This window comes from Capra hircus (genome assembly GCF_001704415.2).
Source record: "Capra hircus breed San Clemente chromosome X unlocalized genomic scaffold, ASM170441v1, whole genome shotgun sequence".
In the NCBI taxonomy this organism is placed as follows: Eukaryota; Metazoa; Chordata; class Mammalia; order Artiodactyla; family Bovidae; genus Capra; species Capra hircus.
Genome location: NW_017189516.1, coordinates 60,516,781 through 60,533,349, shown reverse-complemented (window position 1 = coordinate 60,533,349; position 16,569 = coordinate 60,516,781). Strand labels below are relative to the sequence as shown.

Sequence of the window (16,569 nt, the reverse complement as noted above, 5' to 3'; positions counted from 1 at the left end):
GAATCAGTTCAGTTCAGTCGCTTAGTCGTGTCTGACTCTCTGCAACCCCATGAACTCCATCCAGCACGCCAGGCCTCCCTGTCCATCACCAACTCCCGGAGTTCACTCAAACCCAGGTCCATAGAGTCAGTGATGCCATCCAGCCATCTCATCCTCTGTCGTCCCCTTCTCCTCCTGCCCTCAATCCCTCTCAGCATCAGGGTCTTTTCCAATGAGTCAAGCCTTCGCATGAGGTGGCCAAAGCATTGGAGTTTCAGCCTCAGCATCAGTCCTTCCAATCAACACCGAGGACTGATCTCCTTTAGAATGGACTGGTTGGATCTCCTTGCAGTCCAAGGGACTCTTTGAGAGTTTTCTCCAACACCAAGGTTCAAATGCATCAATTCTTTGGTGCTCAGCTTTCTTCACAGTCCAACTCTCATATCCATACATGGCCACTGGATAAACTATAGCCTTGACTAGACGGACCTTTGTTAGCAAAGTAATGTCTCTCCTTTTCAATATGCTATCTAGGTTGGTCATAACTTTCCTTCCAAGGAGTCTTTTAATTTCATGGCTGCAGTCACCATCTGCAGTGATTTTGGAGCCCAAAGAAATAAAGTCTGACACTGTTTCCACTCTTTCCCCATCTATTTGCCATGAAGTGATGGGACCAGATGCCATGATCTTCGTTTTCTGAATGTTGAGCTTTAAGCCAACTTTTTCACTCTCCTCTTTCCCTTTCATCAAGAGGCTTTTTAGTTCCTCTTCACTTTCTGCCAATAGGGTGGTGTCATCTGCATATCTGAGGTTATTGATACTTCTCCCGGCAATCTTGATTCCAGCTTGTGCTTCTTCCAGTCCAGCGTTTCTCATGATGTACTCTGCATAGAAGTTAAATAAGCAGGGTGACAATATACAGCCTTGACATACTCCTTTTCCTATTTGGAACCAGTCTGTTGTTCCATGTCCACATCTAACTGTTGCCTCCTGACCTGCATACAGGTTTCTCAACAGAATAGCAGTTAACAATTTTAAAAAAAGGAGAGAAATACTGATTCATGCTGCAACAGGGATGAACTCTGTAAACATTATACCGAAAGGCCAGACCCAAAAGACACGTTGTACGATTCCACCTATTTGAAACGTCAAGAACAGGCAAATTCACAGAGACACATAACAGAGGAGTGGTTCCCCGAGGCTTCACGGGTGACGGGGGGAGGTGTGGAGTACCAACCGGCACAGGGATTCTTTCTAGGTGATAAGTGTTCTAAAACCGTATGTGGGGACTTCCCTGGTGGTCCAGTGGTGAAAATGTCGCACTTCCAAAGCAGGGGATGCAGGTTCAAGGCCTGGTCCTGGAAGTTAAGATCCCACATGCTGCGGGCTGCAGCCAAAAAGTAAAAATAAACTTAAAAACAAAAATGGGAGTATTTTAAACCCATACTGTGGCACTGGGTGCACAGCTGTGTGCGACCTGTGTACATCCTCAGTCGTGTCCGACTCTTTGTGACCCCAAGGACTGTAGCCCGCCAGCCTCCTCTGTCCATGGGATTCTCCAGGCAAGAACACTGGAGTGGGTTGCCCTGCCCTCCTCCAGGAGATCTTCCTGACCCAGGAACTGAACCCAGGTCTCCCGCATTGCAGGCAGATTCTTTACCAACTGAGCCACCAGGGGCTCCTACTCCACACAGCTCTGTAAATTTGGTAAAAATCATTGAATTGAACCCTGACAACAGGTGAATTCTGACAGGTCAAGTATGTCTCAGAAACTTGCTTTGCTTTCTTTTTTTGCTTTTTTAAAAAACACCTTTCTGACTCTTAAAGCAAAGATCATCTATGTATATGTGCACAAATGTTCAACAAACCATGGTTACATGGGCATCACACAATGAAAAATCCAGAGACAAGTTCCACCTTTTTTAAAAAAATGAAACTCATTTGCTCTGGTACAGAGGAGTTAAATAAGTGCGCTGCCTCTAATGTGAAATGCATAATTGCACAATTTTAGTTGGGAAGAGGCCTATAGACAGGCTTTCTGATTCAAATTACACCTGAACAATAAACGCTCGAGTCAAATCATATTTACACATAACATGACTTTCAGCTGGTCTGAGATGAAAACTGAACGGGTGAACCGTTTGTTGGCATAGTCACAACAGAATCCAGAAGGGGAAACTCACCAGAAAATCTGCTTATGAGGACGCCAGAATCCTAACACCTGAAGCCCCAGTTTAAGTGAATTTCAAATTTGATATAAGTGGATTAAGAAATTCAATTTTCTCTTGTGACACATGACAAAAGGTTCAGGAATGACAGGGAAATACATCTTTTAAAACTGCCCAGCAGCTAATCGACCTGTTGCAGGGGCTTTTCACACACGTCGTCAAGTTCGGCACCGCTGAAAAGATGTATGGAGCTCACTCACTCTAGCGTTAGCTCATTTCTGTGAAAGGGCCCTTCTATTTTGGACTGCATGCTCATTCAGTTCAGTTCAGCTCAGCCGCTCAGTCGTGTCCAACTCTTTGCGACCCCAGGGACTGCAGCATGTCGGGCCTCCCTGTCCATCACCAACTTTACTCAACTCATGCCCACTGAGTCGGCAATGCGATCCAACCATCTCATCCTCTGTTGTCCCCTTCTCCTCCTGCCTTCAGTCTTTCCCAGCATCAGGGTCTTTTCCAAGGAGTCAGCTCTTCACATCAAGTGGACACAATACTGGAGTTTCAGCTTCAACATCAGTCCTTCCAATGAACATTCAGCATTAATTTCCTTTAAGATGGACTGGCTGGATCTCCTTGCAGTCCAAGGGACTCTCAAGAGTCTTCTCCAACACCACAGTTCAAAAGCATCAATTCCTCGGTGCTCAGCTTTCTTGATAGTCCAACTTTCACATCAATACATGACCGCTGGAAAAATCATAGCTTTGACTAGACGGACCTTTGTTGGCAAAGTAACGTCTCTTCTTTTTAATATGCTGTCTAGGTTGGTTATAACTTTCCTTCCAAGGAGTAAGCATCCTCATTACAGAATGGGATTTCTGTAGGACTGTTTTTTCGCTAGGTCGTGCCAAAGAACGCAGTCAAACCTGCCCCATCTTAGCAGCACTTGTCACACACTGGGCAGAATAAGGATTAGCAAGAGGGGACACAACTGAACACAACCAGGCTGTACTGCTCGCTGCAAAGTCCTGGAGCGTGACGTCACACCCGTTGGTAACTGAACGGCGTCATCCCAGCATGTAAAACTCCTGACCTGGAGCACCTGGACAGGTGTGCCTCCAGCTTAAGTCTCCCACGGCCGTTTAACAGACACTCAGCTCCCTTAAGCAACACGGACTGATCTGTTTCGTCTGGGGGTGAGGGGTCTACGGGGGTCACAGGGCTGTGCTCCGTCTACAGGCTCCAGGGGAAGAATACAGGGTCCCAACTTCGTGCAGCTCCTGGAAGCCACCCGTCTTCTTCGGCCCATGGAACCCCCTTCACTCCCAACCTCTGCCTCCCGGGACACATGTCATCTCCAAGTCCAACCCCTCCACTCCCTCAGACGCCCCCCACCCCAGGTGGGCACTCTGGGCTCAAGCAGACAACACCCCCCAACTTTCAAGATCCCGGACCTCGTGGGCACCATCCCTTCGGCCGTGTGATGGCACAGGGTCACAGGCTGCACCATCAGACCTGGGATGTCTTGGGAGCGCCATCACTCTGCCTAGGCTGAGTACTGAGAACCAACGTGGGCAAAACGTGAGAACCATCTGGAACCTATGAAGCTTGACACAAGAGTCAGGCGGTGGCGGTGGGAAGAGTGACCAGACATAGCAGAGTTCAGTCTACACCACGTGGGCCTGTGGCAGTAATCGCCTTCCTACGCCTTTAGGCAAATCCACGCATTTGTGGCTCTTTGTAGAGGCCCCTGGTCTGCATCCATTTCCCCGTCTCTATAGAACAGTGGTCAAGGGAGCAGGTTGGACGAGGCGTCTGTCTTGTAAGTTTCATCCTTCAGGCTGGAGCGATACTGATCCCCGGAGCTGGTGGGGGAGCAAAACCTAGTCACCTCCTTCTCCACGGAGGCTGGACCTCAAAGGATGCCAGCTTTCACTCACCTCTGCCTCTGAGCCTATGTAATCCTCACACCGACGACCATCCCTCCATCATGCATAATCAGACCGACGGTGGACCATTTCCACAGGGTCACAAAACCACGTGGCACTTTTTGCAAATTCACAGTGCCAGAGAGGCCGCGGTGTCTGCCTTCCTCTGAGGCTAGGGGTTCAGCCCAGTCCTCACCCCCACAACAGCTGCACCGTCCTTTCCCCCTAAAACACCCAAACCAGAAGCATGTGACCTCAAAGGTCCAGAGAAATGCAACCACGACGTTCCCAGACCCAAACAGGCGGCCCAATCGAGGCAAGCTGAGCCAAAGGCTTCTTCCCAGCCACTGGGCAGCGCCCACAGCCGCAGCATGCTATGGAAATGCTGGCACCCTGAATCCACATTCTTTTTCTTTCCTTAAAAAAAAAAAAAAATTATGTATTTGGTTGCCCTGGGTCTCAGTTGCAGCTCTAGAAGGCTCTAGTTCCCTGACCAGGAATTGGACCTGGGGCCTCTGCTTTAAGATCACACAGTCTTGCCCACTGGAGCAGCAGGGAACTCCCAAATCCATGCTTTTTAAATTTTAATTCCCCTTTTCGTTTTTTTTAAACACCAAAACCATTTTGTATTGGGGTTCAGCCAAAAACAGCAGCACGGAGAACTCCGCTCAGTGGTACGTGGCAGCATGCATGGGAGGAGTTAGACGCGACAGAACAGATAGACACGCATATGTGTGAATGACCCCCTCCGCTGTTCCTCCAAACCCACGCTCTCAGCCTCCACGGTCAAAGTTAAGCGTGGGGAAACATCCCACGTTCTCTCCACACACATGCTGGAACACAAGCATTTCGAAAGACTATCTGTTTCACGCGCCAGGAGCGTTCTTTCTCCGTATTTGTCGGGGGTTGTATGTTTGCATTCAAGCCCCTCTGGGTAACCATCTCCGCGTCTGTAGCACAAAGGTGTCCAGGAGACCCTACAACATAACCCACTGACATGTCCAAAAGAAAACCGGGTTGAAATCTGTCGCAGTGAAAATGAAACCTTGCACCAACTACTTTCAAAACATGAACGCAACTCCACTCTGGACTCCTGAGCAGAAGACGACAAGAGGGCCTGTGGTCTTCCTATCACTGCCACACACATCATCAACCAGAGGCGGGCAGCAGGTACAGGAAGTTACAGTCACCTGGGGAAAACGCTGAGCATTAAAACCGGGTATCAGGGTCCAGTCCCACGACACGCGTCCTGTGTACGGTGACAGGGGCCTTTGTGTGTGCCCACGCGGACGCCTGAGTGCACACACCTGAGTAAGCGCACACATGTGTCTATGTATGCATAAAACTGTAAAGTTTAACAAGTCATGCTTAAAAAGCCATGAAGTGAGGCTCCAAAACACTCTGCATTCCAGTTTCTCAAGAATGAGCACTATTAACATTCAGGGTGCTTTCCAGGTGGCTTCCGTGGTCAAGAATCCGCCCGGCAATGCGGGAGACATAAGAGACGCAGGGAAGGTGTCCTAGAGGACGAAACGGCAACCCACTCCAGGATTCCTGCCTGGAGAATCTCATGCACAGAGGAGCCTGGAGGGCTGCAGTCCACGGAGTCACACAGTGTCGGACACGACTGACTGGACTGAGCGTGCACACACATTCCTGAGAAAAACCTCTCTGGACAGTTACCCCCTTTGCTGCCTGCAAACCCCCAAAACTACAAACTCAACAGAGCCCAACAGACTCACAAGCCATCATCTGCTTCTCTCAGCTGACTCAACAGAGCTGCTCTGCTCAGAAACGTCCTGAGAATATTCCAGATCTCCTTTCGCTGTTTGTATCGCAAGAACTATGTCTACGGTCCACAGTCCAGGGGAAAGTGACCTTTCCCCTCCGGACTCCACAGCTGAAGAGTAAAGACCTTAGTGATACCTGAAGACCCTGCTGTCACCCAGCAGACATTTTTTGGGACATGGCCTCATAGGCTCACGGCTTCTCATCCTCTGTCGTCCCCTTCTCCTCCTGCCTTCAATCTTTCCCAGCATCAGGGTTTTTTCCAATGAGTTAGCCATTTGCATCAGGTGGCCAAAGTATTGCAGCTTCAGCATCAGTCCTTCCAATAAATATTCAGGATTGATATCCTTTAGGATTATTTTCCTTTGGAACGGTCTTAAAAATGCAATAAATTCTGCCTAACACTGTGTTGAGCGACATTCAGTTAAAAAGACAAGGATGTAAGTTCTTACAAAGGAAAGCTTTAGAAGTCATTTTACCATGCAAAAAAAGACTGTTTTACTGAGATGACTTTGAAGAGTCTAACACAAATCAAAATCACCGTCTTTTATTAGTTTCACACCAAAGCCTACAATCAGGGAGATAACTCAGGAGATGGTCATATTAACCCAGATTCCGTCTTTCCCTCACCTGACCGAGATTTTTGTAGGTTACATAAATATTACCTTGAAACGACTGTTTTATCTTCCTCCAGCTGGCGGAGAGAGAATGAAATGCATTGCCAGGGAACAGAGTCTACATAAAAGCCAGTCCTTTCTCCTTTATCCGGAACACCCATATGAATTTGCATGCCTCCGTCTACCTCTTTCCCCTCCTGTCCCTCACTAATGGCATGGAGTCTTGGGCACGGTCAGAGAGGAGCACTTCTGAGATCTCAGACCCCCACGGTTCCTCTTGAAAACTACCGTGCTCGGAAGAGAAAGGGTTCTCGGCGATTTCTAAGACAGACCTCTCCAGCTTCGAACAGAGGCGGGGAACGGGCCTTGTCTGCCCACCCTCCTGCCCCGAATCCTCAGAGCGCTATTCGATCTGTTCCAACCACCCCTCCAGGCTTCTACTCCACGTTGGAAGCTGGAAAAAGTGCTGATTTCAGGACCCGAGCAGAGAGGGGTCAAACTCATCACCCAAGCAGAGAGGGGTCAAACTCATCATCTTCTCCAAAGTTCCAGAGGGAATGAAAGGCTGCACAAAACTAGGTCCAGACCCCGAGGTATGCAAGTCACGACTGACCACCCCCCTACACACACACACACACACACACACACACACACACACACACACACTCACTCCATGCTCAGAAACCACTGGTAGCTACACACACACACACACACACACACACACACACACACACACACACACACACACACACACACACTCTCCATGCTCAGAAACCACTGGTAGCTGAACACACACACACACACACACTCCATGCTCAGAAACCATTGGTAGCTGAAAAGCATCACAAAGTTTAGGGAAGAACAGAATTCCTGTCCGCAGGGGTCTGTCTGGTGCAGAAGGCAGTGGACCAGCCCTCTGACTTCTCGCCATAAAGCGTAAGAGCGCGAGTGGCTTTTGTAACAGATGGGTATGCACAATGCCCAACACCGGATTCTGTACATCTGGGGTCAGGGCATCTTTCTCATAAGGGCCAGACAGAAGACAGCTGAAGCTTGGTGAGGCAAAGGGTAAACCTGAGAATGGGACGGAGAGATTATATGTAACAAGAGAGAAAACAGATCTCTCCCAAACTATCACTGACAAAATTAAAAATGGCACGGACACGGAATAACGGATCGCTTCAAAATTGGGAAAGGAGTATGTGAAGGATGCATTATTGTCACCCTGCTTATTTAACTTATATAGAGAGCACATCATGAGAAAAGCTGGGCTGGAACACAAGCTGGAATCGAGATTGCCGGGAGAGATACCAACAACCTCAGATATGCAGATGACACCATTCTCATTGCAGAAAAAGAGGAACTAAAGACCCTCTTGATGAAGGTGAAAGAGGAAAACTGAAAAGGCTGGCTTAAAACTCAACATTCAGAAAAAACTAAGATCATGGCATCCGGTCCCATCGCTTCAAAGCAAATGGATGGGGCAACAGTGGAAACAGTGTCAGACTTTATTTTGGGGGGCTCCAAAGTCACTGCAGATGGTGACTGCAGCCATGAAACTAAAAGACGCTTGCTCCTTGGAAGAAAAGCTATGACAAACCTAGACAGTGTATTAAAAAGCAGAGACATCCCTTTGCTGACAAACGTCCATATAGTCAAAGCTATGGTTTTTTCCAGTAGTCATGTATGGATGCGGGAGTTGGACCATAAAGAAGGCTATTGATGCTTTTGAATTGTGGGGCTGGAGAAAATTCTTGAGAACCCCTTGGAAAGCAGAGATCAAACCAGTCAATCCTAAAGCAAACCAACCCTGAATATTCACTGAAAGGACTGATGCTAAAGCTGAAACTCCGAAAGACAAGATGGTTGGACGGCGTCAGCGACTCGACGGACATGAGTTTGAGCAAGCTCTGGGTGATGGTGATGGACAGGGAAGCCTGGCGTGCTGCAATCCATGAGGTCGCAAAGACCCAGACATGACTGAGCGACTGAACTGAAAATGCCATGAAGACAGAGGAGAAAGAAAGAGGGAACCTATCAAAGCCGCAAGCTACTAGCCCACGGAAAGTTCTTTCACAGAATTTTCCTCACGTACAAAATCGTTTGTCAAATTTTTGCCATTTATCACACCAAATTATTAGACTTTTCCAAACTTGAGAAGCCAAAAAACGTTACGTGCCACTGGCTGCCTTGACCGGGGGCCCTGGTCTAGCCTAGAGATAGCACACGACTCTGGTTCAGCCAATGAAATACGCAAGGGCACTCACCCACGTGCATTAACACACAGCCACCGAATCCTGAGGGGCCGACTCAAGAACAGAGACATATCTGGAGTCCCTCTTCCTCTTGGTTACACTAGCGTGATGATATTCAGGCCATAGAGTTCCTGCCGGGGTGAAAACTGTCGATTCTGAAGTCCTTGATCCCTGCTGCTCCCGAGAGCCGTTTCATGGACCTTCTCCGGCTCCTATGAGTCTGGCTTACCTTAGGCAGGAACTGATTGGGTTGTTTAAAACTAGGAACCCTGCTGGATACTCGCCTGATCTACAAAGGGATGGATGTCACTGGTATACCAACATGTCCAAGATACGTGTGCATGTGATATTCACTTCAGTCACGTCTGACTCTTTGCCGACCCCGTGGACTGTAGCCCGCCAGGCTCCTCTGTCCATGGGATTCTCCAGGCAAGAATACTGCAGTGGGTTGCCATTTCCTCCTCCGGGGGATCTTCCCAAACCCAGGGACTGAACTCCCATCTCCTGTGTCTCCTGAATTGAGAGGTGGATTCGGGGCTTACCTGGTGGCCCAGAGGTTAAGGCGTCTGCCTGGAATGCAGGAGACCCAGGTTCGATCCCTGAGTCGGGAAGATTCCCTGGAGAAGGAAATGGCAACCTACTCCAGTACTCTTGCCTGGAGAATTCCATGGAGGGAGGAGCCTGGTAGGCTACAGTCCATGCGGTCACAAAGAGTCGGACACGACTGAGCGACTTCACTTTCACTTTCTTTATCTGCAGGAAACCAGGGTTTGATCCCTGGATGGGGAAGATCCCCTGGAGAAGGGCAAGGCTACCCACTCCAGGATTCTGGGCTGAAGAATCCCACGGACTCTATAGTCCATGGGGTCGCAAAGAGTCGGACATGACTGAGCGACTTTCACTTTCGCTTTCTTCATCCGCTGAGCCATCAGGGAAGCCCACATGTAGGCACATGTGTGTGTATGTTATTGACAGGTTTGTTTACCTGTCAATAAAGCACACACCACGTACACGCTTATAACCGCTTGCAAAACACTGGGAAAGATACTCAAGAAAACCATCGACGGTGGTTACTCTGGGAAGTGAGATTATGATGGAGAGACTGCTTTTGTGTCTAACACACACACCCTCGGGACTCTGAAATTTTAAATTTTTAAGTTAACTGAACAGCATTACTATAACCAATACATTCAAAACTCAAAGGAGGGTCCTTTGGCTTCCCCGGGTGGCTCAGTGGTAAAGAATCTGCCTGCAATGCAGGAGACCCAGGTTCGATCCCTGGATTGGGAACATCCCCTGGAGGAGGAAATGGCTATTCCAGTATTCTTGCCTGGGAAATCCCATGGACAGAGGAGCCTGGCGGGCTACAATCCATGGGGTCACAAAGAGTCTGACAAAGAGTCGGACATGACTGAGCGCACACACACGCTCTTCCCAAACAACGTTACTAGAACCCATACGTACAAAACAAAAAGGAGGGCCAAACCCAGAGAATAAACTCTCACCCAGGAGAACTGCTAAATCTCCTTTGCAATCTTTCTCCCCACTTCTTTCTAAAGCAGCTCCCTCTGACAATATCCACCCTGAGGCTCATCTCCGTCTCTGGGCCAAATTCAATCTGCCCATGCAGTGTTCCAAGAAGCAAGAGAGAAACCTCTTTTCTCTGAGAGAGACAGAACTGAATTGCCAAATCTAGCCTTAGGAGCTCAGGCCCACTCTACTGAGATTTCCACATTAGGTGCTGCATGTTTAATAAATTAAAAAAATTCAAGAATGACCTGAGTTGCATCATAATGGCCTTACAATCATCCGAGTCTACAGAACAGAATTAGCACAGCTAATTATAGTTCAGTTCCACCAAACACGTCCTTCTTTTTTCAGTTTGGGTTCGTTCTTTTATTGCTTGACTCCCCAGGTCCTTCTTTATCCTGGCGAGTGACATTCTCTCTCCTTTCGCTATTATGCTTACGCCTTATACGGAAAGGACATTCTGCCTCTGTGGCCACAGGAGAAGCAAAGTTAGAAAGCAGTAGAAAACCAGTGCTGCCTTCATACTCGATTAGATTGATAGAAAAAGCATTTTTTAACATCCTTTAGAAAAACCATGAGGGAGGGATACACAAACGATACGTTAGACCCGACTAAAAGTAACAGTCCCTGGGACTTGTCTCTGAAACTGGAGGGTTTTCTAAACCACACGGCAAGCATTCGTGAATGCAGAGGCAACTCTCTCTCGGTTTCATCCTTAATGAACATTATGGGGAAAAGAAATGCTGCCCAACCCACTGAATTCCGATGTGTCTGTAATTAACTGTCCTTTCTCAACTGTTACCATAAAACTTTTGTTTTCTTTTTCTTCTAAATCCACAACATACGGGGAATTACTTCGGGCCTCACTTCCCTCAAAGGATTTAATTTAACCCTCATGAACTTTCTGAGGAGGAAAAACACACACAGCCAGAAAATTTCATCTTCAGTGAAGCAGTCACACTGCCAGAAATGGGGCCTTTCCGGTTCACAGATTCTCTCTGATTCCACAGGCCCGATGACCTGGTCTCTAACGTAAACAGAGCAAGTTTCAACAGCCCTTAATTAGGGCACTGGGAAGTCCGGGCTGCACGCCTGGCTCTGACCACGTTCTCTGAAACCTGTTGATCAGGCTTCAGCAGGTCTGGGTCCCATGACTCAGGAACTACCCGAGTCGTTTCTTTGTAACTTGTGCTCCAGGCCTCATTCTTTGTTCTGATAACCCATCTAGTACACTCGACCCTCTCGAACCCAAGCCCTGAGTTTTCAGTTCAGTTCAGTCGCTCATTCTTTGTTCTGATAACCCATCTACTACACTCGACCCTCTGGAACCCAAACCCTGAGTTTTCAGTTCAGTTCAGTCACTCAGTCGTGTCCGACTCTTTGCGACCCCACCGACCGCAGCACACCAGGCGTCCCTGTCCATCACCAACCCCCTGCCTGGCCCTTAAGTGAGCGCTAGGCACGCGTGAGCTCTTGACACTGGGATCACGATGATGCTGAAAGGACCGCGCAAGCTCTGTCCACAGGGTCCACGGCTTCACCTCTTGCTTCCTCCCTGAGCTACCAGGACCACCTGTCCTACACACACAAACCCTGATCCGCTGCTGGCGGTGGAGGTCTTCTAGGATTCTGCCCAGAACCAAATCTATCCCGCCCTGGGCACCCTTCGAGAGCCCACCGGGTCAGGCTAGCTCTAACTCTCCGCCTACAGCCCGTGAGGATCACCTGAGATTGCTGGGACATGCCCTTCGGCTGATTAGATATCAAGGGTTGGGAGGAGACGATTCCACCGCGTCGCCTTCACCTGTCTGCCTGGGTACACGCGGCATGCCAGGCTCTGTGCGAGGGGTGGGGCTACACGGTGAATGTGCTAGAGCCCTGGGCGTAACACAGAGGGCAGTGTCGTGGGAAAAGAGAGAGGGATATACCTACAGATCATCGCAAGACTGCACAGGAGCGCCATCACAGACTGCCCACGGCGTATTACAAAACACAGGGCAGAGAGAAAGAGAGAGAGACCCGTGGAGAAGGTGACGCCAAAGCCCAGTCTTCCAGAATAACCTAAATTAGTCACGAGAAAGAAAAAGGATGTAGGGACCACAAGACGATGATCCTTGTGTCTAACAGAAACTAACCTTCCCCAAGTGTCCACGCACCCGGATTGGCACCTGGGGCACTTCGCTGAACTCACAAAACCACCTTAGGAAATAAACACTGCCAACTCCCTTCTCCTGATTTAAAAGCCAAGGCAGGAAGGGGTGACCCTGACCGGGCGCCACAGCTGTGCAACTGGAGGAGCTTCGATCCACCCGGGCCCAAGTCACCTTCCAGGCAAGACCACGCCATTTCCAGGACACCCGCGACCTCCGTGGGACCTCAGTGCTGTGATGAAGGTCACAAGATGGGCTCTGTGCATCGGAGCGAGTTCACAGGCGTCCAGACATTCCTTTTCTCCCCCGCCCCCACCCAACCCAGCATCTACCCCTTTCCTCTTTGCAGCCACTCTAATAAAATCTTCAGAAGGGTAAGGAAGCAGTCAAAGTCATTCAGTCATGTACGACTCTTTGCCACCCCATGGACTATACAGTCCATGAAATTCTCCAGGCCAGAATCCTGGAGTTGGGGAGGCTTTCCTTTCTTCAGCAGATCTTCCCAATCCAGGGATTGAACCCAGGTCTCCTGCATTACAGGCAGATTCTTTACCAGCTGAGCCACGAGCTAAGCCCAAGAAGACTGGAGTGGGTAGCCTATCCCTCCTCCAGGGAATCTTCCTGACCCAGGAATCGAACCGGGGTCTCCTGCATTGCAGGCGGATTCTCTACCGGCTGAGCTCTCGTGGAGATCAACGTTCGAATTCCTTATCAGCGTCTCCCCCAGTTTTAACCGTAACCTGGCCCCTCCTCAGCCCTCCTATTTGAGCACCACGCGCCCCGCAGTTTCTGGATTACACAGGCTCCATGTACCCGCCTCCCTCCACCCTGCTGCAGACGGTCTGGCTGGTACAGACAGGACAGCCCCAGGTCTGCTTCTCCCAGAGGCACACAGACCGCAGCACTCCAAGCATTCAGCCTTCCCCGGGCCACCTGCACCTCCCAAATGGTCACCCATAGACAAGTGAACACGCTCCGGGGTCTGGACGCTTGACACCCCTTCCCAAACAATAAACAGGAAGAAGGAGCAAATGCCACTGAAGAAACTGCTACCGCACAAGACAGAGACAGAGCTCTCCCATCCACCCTTTACGACAGGGACCCTCCCGCGGGGGTCCAAGTGGTTAGGAACGGCCTGCCAATGCACGGGACACGGGTTCAATCCCCGGTCCAGGAAGATTCCACACACCTCAGGGCAACTAAGCCCGTGCACCCTAACCATTGAGCCTGAGCTCTAGGGTCTGTGTTCCAAGAACAACAGAAGCTACTGCCCACCACAATGAAGAGCAGTCATCCTGAATGATTTCATCATCAGCGAAGAGTTCCCGCCATCGCCACTGGATAAAAAGCCACAAGCAGCCATGAAGACCCAGCGCTGGCCAAACTGAAATTTAAAAATTGGTTTTAAAAATTATCCTCAAAACCCATCTCTTTATGGCAAGAAAAGTCCCATAAACCAGACAGAAACGATCAAAACTAGAACAGCAGTGTGACTGTCACAGAGGTCACGGACCCCGTGGACAGTCACATGCCAGGCTCCTCTACCTATGGAATTTTCCAGGCAAGGATACTGGAGTGGGTCACCACTCCCTTCTCCAGGGGGATCTTCTCGACCCAGGGATCGAACCCAGGTCTCCTGCATTGCAAGACGATTCTTTACTACCTGAGCCACCAGGGAAGCCCTAAATTTTTAAAAAAATTGTTTCAATAAATCTTTTCAAAACCTATCTCCTTACTGCAAGAAAAGTCCCATAAACCAGACAGAAACCATCAAAACAGGAATAGCAGCAAGACCGTCTCAAAGGTAGGTCCCTTGAGGGAATAAGGGAAAAAAAAACAGAAGACAAGCCAGAAAAAGTAAACCTCATCTCCAGTCTCCATAAATCATTCATGTTTCAACAATGAATTGAATCCTCAGACACACGGCACAGACACCCACGTGGTTAACACTTGGGCTCCCGAGTCAGAGTCTCAACCCTTCCACGGCTCTCGACGCTCATGACCTGATCACAGATGCACTCCCACTATCTCAAACACTCCTAGCTTGGGGCTGCTCGTGACCCCAAAAACGCACACCCCTTCCAAAGCCTTCTATCTTCCAGGTTCCACCATGCCACCCACTGCTTCCGTGAGCAGACCCCCCACACACCCCAGTGTCTCTGTAAGCTAAAGTATAAAGTCACTTAACGGTCACAGCACCATTATTCACAGGAGCCAAAAGGCAGGGACGAGCAACGCATCTATCGATGGGTGAGTAGGTAGAAAAAATGTACATACACCCACGATGGAATACTGTTGCTGTTGTCCAGTCGCTCAGTCGTGTCCGACTCTCTGTGACCCCACGGACTGCACCATGCCAGGCCTCCCTGTCCATCACCAACTCCTGGAGCTTGCTCAAACTCATGTCCATTGAGTCAGTGATGCCATCCAACCACCTCATCCTCTGTCGTCCCCTTCTCCTCCTGTCTTCAATCTTTCCCAGCATCGGGGTCTTTTCCAACGAGTCAGGTCCTCCCATCAGGTGGCGAAAGTATTGGAGCTTCAGCATCAGTCCTTCCAATGAATACTGAGGACTGATTCCCTTTATTGATGGACTGGTTGGATAGCCTTGCAGTCCAAGGGGCTCTTCAGGAGTCTTCTCCAGCACCACAGCTGGCAAGCATTCGAAAGGCACTGGAATGTGATTTCAGCCTCAAGAGGAAGGAAGTCTGACACCTGCTCCAACATGAAATGAGTCTCAAGGGAACACACGCTCATCACTAAAGGATACATACTGATTCCGCTCATCGCAGAACAGTCAAATCCAGAGAGGCAGAAGGTAGAACAGGGCTGATCAGGCTCTGGGAGACAGGGAGGCTGGGGAGTTAGTGCTCCATGGGGACACAGTTTTGGTGTGGGCAGTTGCCACGCTTCTGGAAACGCATGATGGTAAAGGCTGGGAAGTGAGCCGAAAGCCAGAGAACTCGACATTTTACAAAGCTTCAAACAGTGATGTTTGCTATCTTTGTTACCCAGGAAAAGGTATGAACAAAATTTACAATTCCGTCCTTCTGTCTGGCAAGGCCCCTCTCAGGAGTCCACTGGCCTGGCCGGAACGGCTTGGCTGGGCACAGATGACCGAAGGCGTCCACCCCCTGCACGAAGTTCTTGGCTAATTCTGGTTAGTGGCTACTTGACTGAGGAGCTGCCCTGACCTAAGGAACTGCTGCGACTGAAAAGGGATGCTCCCCATCTTTAACTGGCCCGCTGCGCCATCCGGGACCCACTCACGTGTTCACTCAGCAAGCGTTACGCAGCACCCGTTCCACCTGATGCCAGGCACTTGCTCCAAACGCTCATAAACAAAAATCATCAAGACGTCCTGGGCCGCTGAACATCTCCCAGGATGACCAAGCAGCACGTGGTTTTATGGAGAAGTCACCAAGTGACAGAACGCGTGACGTTTCACCCACATACACAAACGCCACTAGCCTTGGGACTTTGCTCTTGGCAGCACAGGTTGTGGAAAGCTCCATGCTGTTACCAGGCCAGCTCCCTTCACCCTGCGCCCCCAGTGCGATGCACAGAGTCTCCGCTGCCACCTTCTACACCCCAAAGCTCACCTTCTACAAGGAGTCTTCCCGCTCACTTTGAGACGAAGAATCAGCCTTCCCGGATGGCTCTCACAGTAAAGAATCTCCCTCCTGCAATGCAGAAGACCCGGGGTCGATCCCTGGGTCAGGAAGATCCCCTGGAGAAGGGAACAGCAACCCACTCCAGTAGTCTTGCCTGGAGAATCCCACGGACAGAGGAGCCCAGCGGGCTACGGTCCATGGAACTGCAGGGAGTCAGACACGACTGAGCGACTAACACTTTCCCAGAGAGGCTCCCTGCAAAACAGCTTCTTGATTCCACCCTCCCCTACCTGTCCTGGGCCAGTCTCCAGCCTCATTTCTCTAATTCCAAAGGACCCCTGCCCTTAGCTAACTACACACGAGCTCAGCCTCCTCTTATTATAGGAAAAACCAGGGTATCCTGTCCTTTCCAACCCAGCGGGGCTTGGCACTACTTGAGTGAAGGGCCAAGCGTTCACAACAAGTATCGCAGGCTTTAGGGATCCCACAAGGAATGGGTCACGTGTGGCTGTTCGCTCCTCTTCCACAGCTCTTTGACATGTAGAA

At 49.8% G+C, this 16,569-nt stretch overlaps 1 protein-coding gene and 1 non-coding gene across 6 annotated transcripts in view; one reads left to right on the top strand and one right to left on the bottom strand.

Moving 5' to 3' along the window:
• Nucleotides 1-16,569, bottom strand: part of TBL1X (transducin beta like 1X-linked) — a 266,324-nt gene that overhangs the window by 182,066 nt on the left and 67,689 nt on the right. The gene's annotated exons all lie outside the window — the stretch shown is intronic.
• TRNAS-GGA lies at nucleotides 9,269-9,341 on the top strand. Its single transcript has one exon. It is a non-coding gene; the product is annotated as a tRNA-Ser (tRNA).